The 7,825-nt window shown below is 42.6% G+C and overlaps 1 pseudogene across 1 annotated transcript; it reads right to left on the reverse strand.

Moving 5' to 3' along the window:
* Positions 1 to 5,517: 5,517 nt before the first annotated feature.
* On the reverse strand, positions 5,518 to 7,291 carry LOC112615762 (annotated as a pseudogene). The gene is made up of 2 exons (XR_003117460.1): positions 7,256 to 7,291; positions 5,518 to 7,138 (listed from the first exon to the last, which is right to left on the reverse strand). The product of XR_003117460.1 is annotated as an X-ray repair cross-complementing protein 6-like (transcript).
* Between the last annotated feature and the right edge of the window lie 534 nt (positions 7,292 to 7,825).

Below are 7,825 nucleotides of genomic sequence, written 5' to 3' on the forward strand. Positions count from 1 at the left end.
TTTTTGCTCATGCTATGTATACAACACAGGTCAGAAGGAGGCTCTGCTTTTTGGAATCATTCAGGAACCCACGCTGACAGAGACTCTGTTTCAACAGTGTAACAGAGGGAAGGAAATGTGAAGATTATGCACTGGCTATTAAAGTGTTTGCCTTGAAAAGACACATGTTGGTTCTGCTCACATTTCATTAGCTACAATCAGTCACATGGCCATGCTTAACTTCAAGGGGACTGAAAAGTGCAATCCTACCATGTGCTGAGAATGATAAGGTCTGGAATAGTTATGAACAACCCTGATTACCACCACAGATGTTCATCTAATTTACAGGAAAATTAGAAGTCTGTGTAAGATTGCTGCACTTTTAGAAAAATTAGGTCTGATTGTTTTTGTTTCAATACCCTTTCTTAGCCTGGGTTCCCAGAAAGTAAAGTCTGAGGCAAGTGCTCTATGCTACTAACAGTATTGGAATGTACAACTTCAGGATAGCAAGGGCAAGGGGAAAAGGTAGGGTAATAAGAAGAGTAAATATTAGAGCATGCATTAATATATGGTGTTGGTGGGCATCAAGCCTGTATTAGTCCGTTTTCATGCTGCTGCTAAAGACGTATCTGAGACTGGGCAATTTACAAAAGAAAGGTTTATGGACTTAACAGTTCCACGTGGCTGGGGAGTCCTCACAATCATGGCAGAAGGTAAAAGGCATGTCTCACACAGGTGGCAGACATGAGAAGAGAGTTTGTGCAGGGAAACTCCCCTTTTTAAAACCATCAGATCTTGAGAGATGTACTCACTATCACAAGAACAGCATGGGAAAGACCTGCCCCCATGACTGAGTTACCTCCCACTGTATTCCTCCCACAACACATGGAAATTAAACATGAGATTTGGTTGAGGACACAACCAAACCATATCACTTCACCTCTGCCCCCCTCCCAAATCTCATGCCCTCACATTTCAAAACAATCATGTCTTCCCCACAGTCCCTCAAATCCTTATTTCAGCATTAACTCAAAAGTTCACAGTCCAAAGTTTCATCCGATGCAAGGCAATTCCCTTCTGCCTATGAGCCTGCAAAATCAAAAGCAAGTTAGTTACTTCCTAAATACAATGCAGTACAGGCATTGGGTAAATAGAGCCATTCCAAATTGGAGAAATTGGCCAAAACAAAGGGGTTACAGGCCCCATGCAAGTCCAAAATCTGGGGGGCAGTCAAATCTTAAAGCTCCAAAATGCTCTCCTTTGAGTCCATGTCTCACATCCAGGTCACACTGATATAAGAGGTGAGTTCTCATCGTTTTGGGCAGCTCCACCCCTGTGGCATTGTTGGGTATAACCTCCCTCCCGGCTGCTTTCATGGGTTGACATTGAGTGTCTGTGACATTTTCAGGTGCACGATGCAAGCTGTTGGTGGATCTATCATTCTAGCATCTGGAGGACGGTGGCCTCTTCTCTCAGCTCCACAAGGTAGTGTCCCAGTAGGGACTCTGTGTGGGTTCTCTGACTCCACATTTCCCTTCTGCATTGCCCTAGCAGAGGTTCTCCATGACCCACTCCCCCAAGTAGGAAACTTTTAAAATTATCTGATACTCAATAAATGTTGGTTAATTAAGCAACATTTTGCATGTATAATGTTTATAAGACAGTCATTTTCTAAAGGGAAACTAAACCTGTCATTTTGGTAGGAGAAATTTAAAAATAAAATATTAATCAGTAAGACTGAATCATTTCAAAATCTCTAACGTCTCACAATCAGTGGGGAAAAATTCAAAAATTCCAAAAGAAGAGTTTTACAACATGGAGAAATAAAAAGGACATGAAGTGGTAATAATGATATGCTAACATAGGTACATATTAGGCCTGATGGCAAAGGGGTGAGAACTATCTCACAGGTTTCCACACCAATTTCAAGCTTTGCTAATTCATAAAAATTCATTTTTAGAAAGTGGTATCATTGAAAATCTTCTCAGCTTAAATGTTTAAAATTTTATCTAGCTGTAAATCAATCATCCCTTTATTTAAAGAGCTATGAAAATTTTTCTTAATATATAAAGGGAAAATTTGTATCTAAATCTAGCAAATATTTTCACTGGTTAAATACAAAAAAAAAATCTTGTTTTCTTTCTTCCTGTAATCTGACAGCTGGTAGACAAAGAAAAAGAGAATAATAAGTATTAATTATACCTTTCAAAACCCAACAGATTTGAACGCTATTCGGGAATTACATGAGAGAATTCTCAGCATTAACTTGTGGGTGGTTAAGAGATGTTAGCTCTCATTCTTGAGGGCAAGATGGCCAAATCTGTGAGTTGAACCACAAAACTAAAATTCCCAAATTTGCAAGCCTTTATAATGATTATTTTCTTCAGGAGTGTCCTATGTCTGTTTTTTTCTCTCTCTTTTTTTCCTTACTTAAGATGGTTCAATCAAGGCATCAACACTTTAAATCATCACACAGCTCTTCTCCAATTACATCAACCAACATCAGATGTGAAAACAGAGCACACATCAAGCAAAAAGATGGGATTATAATATCTTCCACTTTAGCCAGGGAGTCAAGCAGAGCGAAGAATGAGAGCATGCACAAGAGAGGTGGTGTAAATAGTCTTTTATGACTCATTCCTTGACTTTGAGAAAAAAAGAATATTGCATTTGTTAATTCTAAAGTTTAGAAATGAATCTGGAAGCAGATGTTGGCAAGATGGCCGAAAAGGACATTCGATCACTTGTCTCCCCACAAAACCATCAGTGTAAACAATCATACAAATGCAAAAATAACTTCCAAAGAGCTAAGGGAACCAGGTGAGAGATTACAGCATCTGGGAATAGTAAAGAAATAAGAAAAACATATTCAAGATAATAGGAACAACAGTTTGCATTATCATTATAACCCCTTCCGCAACCCCAGGTAGCACATCAAGGCTAGAGACACCCTCCTCTTGAAAGAAGGAAGTGAGCATTGGACTTTGCCTCAGACTCTAATATAAGACTCACCACAGTAAAACCCAGTGCCAGGACCTCATGGCCCCAGACTCTAGTCCAGTATACATGAGCTGAACTTCTAGGCCCGCCCCACTACCAGGCCAATCCTAGCAGCCCTCAGCTTCAGACCAGCCCCAGCACTCAGCCAGCCCCTGTGATTTCAGAGTTTATATCTATTCCAGCATCATGGAAGGCCCCCACAGCCCTAGATATCAGGCTGGCACCTGTGAATTTAGCCTCCCCATCAGTTCCTTTGTATACAGGCTCTAGGCCCACCCAGAACCAGGCTAGCCCCTGCAGCCACAGGCTCCAGACCAGCCCAGAGTCAGGTTGGAATACACGGCCTTGAGCTTCAGACCCACCCCAGCACCATGTAAGCACCCCTGACCTCAGACATCAGTCCAACGCCTGCAGACAGTGGCTCTAGGTTTGCCTAGAGCCAGGCCAGTCCCTGCAACACCACTCTTCAGGCCATCTCCTGTGTCCCCATGCTTCAACCGACCCAAGGTGCAAGCTCATTCCAATAAATTGCAGTGCTAGGCCAGCCTCTTCAAAAGCCAAGCTCCAAAACCACCCCTGTGGACTCAGGTTCCAGTTTGGCCCCAGCATCCCAAGGATCCAGGTTAGCCCTTGAAGATCTAACCTCCAGACCACCACATCCATACCAAGTCTCTAGAGTAGTCCCCATAGGTCCATGTTCTCATCCCTGTGGGCTGAGGTTCTAGGCCAGCACCCACACATAGCCTCCAGGCCAGATCTCACGTAACAAGGTCCCAGGCCAGTCTCCACAGCTTCAGGATCCAGGCCAGTCCTCATGGTGCTGGGAACTGGATCACCACCAATGATGCCAGGATCCAGACAAGCCCCCACAAACCCAGGCCCCATGACTTCCTAAGCACCAGGCAGGCTGCAGGCCCTCGGCTAGTCCTAGTAGTCCCAGGCTCCAGTGAATCCAGGATCCAGGCCCATTCCAGTAGACCTTTGTGCCAAGCCAGCCTCCACAGATTGACTCCAGTCCACCCCTGCAAAAGTAGGCTCCAGACCACCCCATGGACCCAGGGCCCAGGCCTACTGCCATGGACTCAAGCTCAAGGCTTGCCCCAGCAAAAGACCAGCCCCTATAGACTCAGGCTTCAGACCAGCTCCCTCAGACTCAGGCAGAAGACTCAACCACATGCTACAGACAAGCCATGCTACAGACAAGCCCCCTATGGACCCAGAACCAAGGCCTATCCCTGTAAACTCCAACTTCAGGCCCATCTCACTGAACCCAGGTTTCAGGCATTCCCTCACAGACCCAGGCTCCAGGATCACCCACCATGGACTCAATCAACAGGACCAACCTAGAGAATTCAGGCTCCATGTCCAATCCTGTGGATGCAGGCACAATAACTGCCTACCTGCTGACTCAGGTATCAGCCCAGACCGTCCAAGTACTTCAACAGTCAGTCCACCCACAGACCCCACCATACAGCCTTCCCAGAATCTCTGGATGTGCTGATTGGTGAATGACTTTCCCAGATGATGTCCATCTGCAAAGACTGAAAAAGTTCCAACTTTTTAAAATGTGCAGATACCAGTGCAGGACCACAAGGATCAGAAAAAGTCAGGGAAACTATATTACCAAATGAACAAAATAAAGTGCCAATAACCAACCCAAATGAAATGGAGATGTATAAACTGCCTGACAACATGATCAAAATAATTGTTTTAAGGAAGCTCAGTGAACTTCAAGAAAATACAGAGGAACAATTCGACAAAACAGGAAAACAATAAATGATCAAAATTACAAATTCAACAGAGAGATTGAAATTATTTTAAAAATCAAACAAATTCTCAAGCCAGAAATAAAAAGAACAAAATGAAAAATGTGATAGAGTGTCAACAGTAGAACTGTTCAAGCAAAAGAAAAAGTCTGTGAACCTGAACACAGGTTATTTGAAGATACATAATCAGAGGAGAAAAAAAGGATAAAAACAAATTAGGAAAGCTTATGAGACTTATAATACAACATCAAGAGCAAATGTTCAGATTACAGGACTAAAATAAAAAGGAGAGACAGAGAATGGGTCAGAAAATGTGTTTAAAGAAGTAATAGTAGAAAACTTTCCAAATCTGTAGAAAGATGTACATATCCAGGTACAGGAAGGTCAAAAGTTTCCAATTATATTCAAACCAAACAAGAAAAAAACAGAATCAAAAGAATCGAACTATGAAATATCAAATTCAAAGAAAAGATTCTAGAAACAGCACAAGAAAAGAAACATACCATGTATGAGGAAATTCCAATAAAGCTAACAATTTTTTTTTTTAATAGCACAAAGCTGGAGCTCTTTATTCTGGCAGTAGAGTAAGGAACAGCAAAGTGGGAGGGCTACACCATCACCATGACAACAGAAAGCCTCATAAATGTAAAGTCCCTTGACTTCTGTTGGGCAGACTCTTTCTATCTCAGGAGAAACATGTTTTAACTGGCTGAGAACAAGGCCAGGCAGCCCGGTCACAGTGTGGAAGGGTGGCCGGAGGCGTGGCCTCTGGTCAGTCCTGGAAGTGCTTGGTGAGGACTTCCAGCAGCTCCTGCTTCTTCAGCCAGTACTTCAGTCAGGCCTCTTTCATTATAGGCCCAGTGAAGTTTCCCAATGTGCCCTTGCTTATGTGGGTCTTCAGCTCGTCTTCTGAATACTCCGCTTGGGCCTTTTGCTTCTGGAAACTTCATTATTGCGTTTTCTCTTGGTAATTTTCCCTTCAGGATTATAATCTGCTGAGTAGCCAAGTTCCTTAAACTCATTCACCATGGAGCCCAGTATTTTATTCATTTCTTCAACCTTGGGTAATGTAAGGTCCACTGCTTGTTCAGCCTCCATCAAATACAAGGTAAAGGGCTCCAGGTTCGTGAAGTGCTGCTGCAGCACGGGGTTCTCAAAGCTGTCACTTCTGTATGTGAAGCAGAGCTTCTGAACGATAGCCTTCATCTTGCCCACCTGCTCTGGGGTTGCCATGACTTTTTCAGTAAAGGGCACCTTCCTTTAATTATCAGCAAAGGGTAAAAAGACTAGCTGGAAACCTGGAGTAGTCACCTGAATTTTCTGGTCATCCAACTCCTCTTCCTGTGACACCAAAGCCACAAAATAAGGGGGGATGTTCCTGCAGGGTGTGTATCTGCACAATGCTATGACCACCTTCTCCAGACACTCGATGAGCAGAGCACTGAACAGGGTTGAACTCCCATTCACCAGCGACTCTTCAGGGTACGTGAACAAGGAGGGCCTCAGGTAATGGTGCTTCTTCAGCATTACCAAGGGCTTGAAAACCATGAGCATCAAAGCTGGTTCATCAAACCATTTTAGCTCTTCTGTTTCCTCTTTCTCCAGTATAATCTGATGACTCCCATAGATCTGAGACCTCTTGGTATCGCTAGGCAGAAGCAAATTACCAGTATTTATATTAAATGTCTGGTACTTGGTTTTCACTGGTTCATTTGTTTTCCGATAGAGTTTTATTGGAGGAGGCTTGAGAGCCTTCTGGACCAGATTATAAATGCCCACAGAGATCACTATGTCTTTGTTGAGCTTCAGCTTTAACCTGCTGAGTGCTCATTTCCTGGCCTCCTTGGCACGAACCTTCTGCAACAAGTCTTCTAGCTTGCTGGATTTCTCAAAGTGAATTGGATTCCTCAAAGGATGAAGTCCTCATTCTTTGCTATGCTGATGATATCTCTGTAGAACAAGGATATGTTAAAGCCCCCAAGTTTCTTCAGGTGCATCAAGTCAAAGAAGATGCCTATATCTCGGAGATCATCGGCTTTGGTACTGGCCTGGCAGGCCTTAACACTGTCATTGCCACGGGGGTTGTCTTCGTTGGTGAACAGCATGATTTTCTTATGACTCATCTTGAACTGGACATCACTAAAGAGTTTGGCACAGACCCACAGAACTTCACTGAATGAGTAGTCAGATCCATGGCCCATCAGGCCTTGGAAACATTTTTGTCCCTGCTGCCCCTTAAACTGGTCAAGCTTTAGAATTTGTTTTGCACCTGGATTATCCAACTCCTGTAAGATGTGAATGTTTCTAAAATTCACTGAATTTTTGTCTTTTTCGGTATCATAGAGATCTTGATCACTGCTTATGATCTTACTCATGTACATACTTTGGATACACTAGATGCTCATGTCAAAAGGAGTCAACTCATCTTCACTCTGAGATGTAAACATAGCCCTGGAGGTATCAACCAAAAAAAATTAAACTATCTCTTCCTGAATATTTCTAGTCTCCACTTGCTTCAAGGTCCTCTTCTTCTCTTGCTTCTTCATCACCCTCAGTTTTGTAATAAGACTCCCACCCTGATGTGTTGGCTACTGCTCACTTTGGCACAGGGAGGTAACCCACAGTGGATTTCATAGCAGAAACCTTGCAGAACAAGAGAGTGAGAGATGATATATTCAAAATGATGAAGAAAAAAAACCCTGCCAACAAAAATACTTTCTCTGGAAAAGCTGTTCTTCAGAAATAAAGGAGAAATAAACAGTTTCCCAAACAAAAGCTGAAGGATATCGTCACCACCAGACCTGTTTTTCAACAAATGCTAAAGAGAATTCTTCAAATTTAATTTTAAGAGAATGCTAAATAGTAACACTAAAACATGTGAAAGTGTGAAACTCACTAGTAAAAAGTCAGTACAAGGTCAAATTCAGAAGAGTCTAATACTGTAAAGGTGGTGCATAAATTATTTATAAATTTAGTATGAAGGTTAAAATAAAGTTTATAAATAAAGGACAAGAAATCAAAGCATACAACTAGAGAAAATCACCTAATCACAAAGAAAGAGAGCAAGAGAGGAAGAAAGG

This window comes from Theropithecus gelada, chromosome X (assembly GCF_003255815.1).
Source record: "Theropithecus gelada isolate Dixy chromosome X, Tgel_1.0, whole genome shotgun sequence".
Taxonomy (NCBI): domain Eukaryota; kingdom Metazoa; phylum Chordata; class Mammalia; order Primates; family Cercopithecidae; genus Theropithecus; species Theropithecus gelada.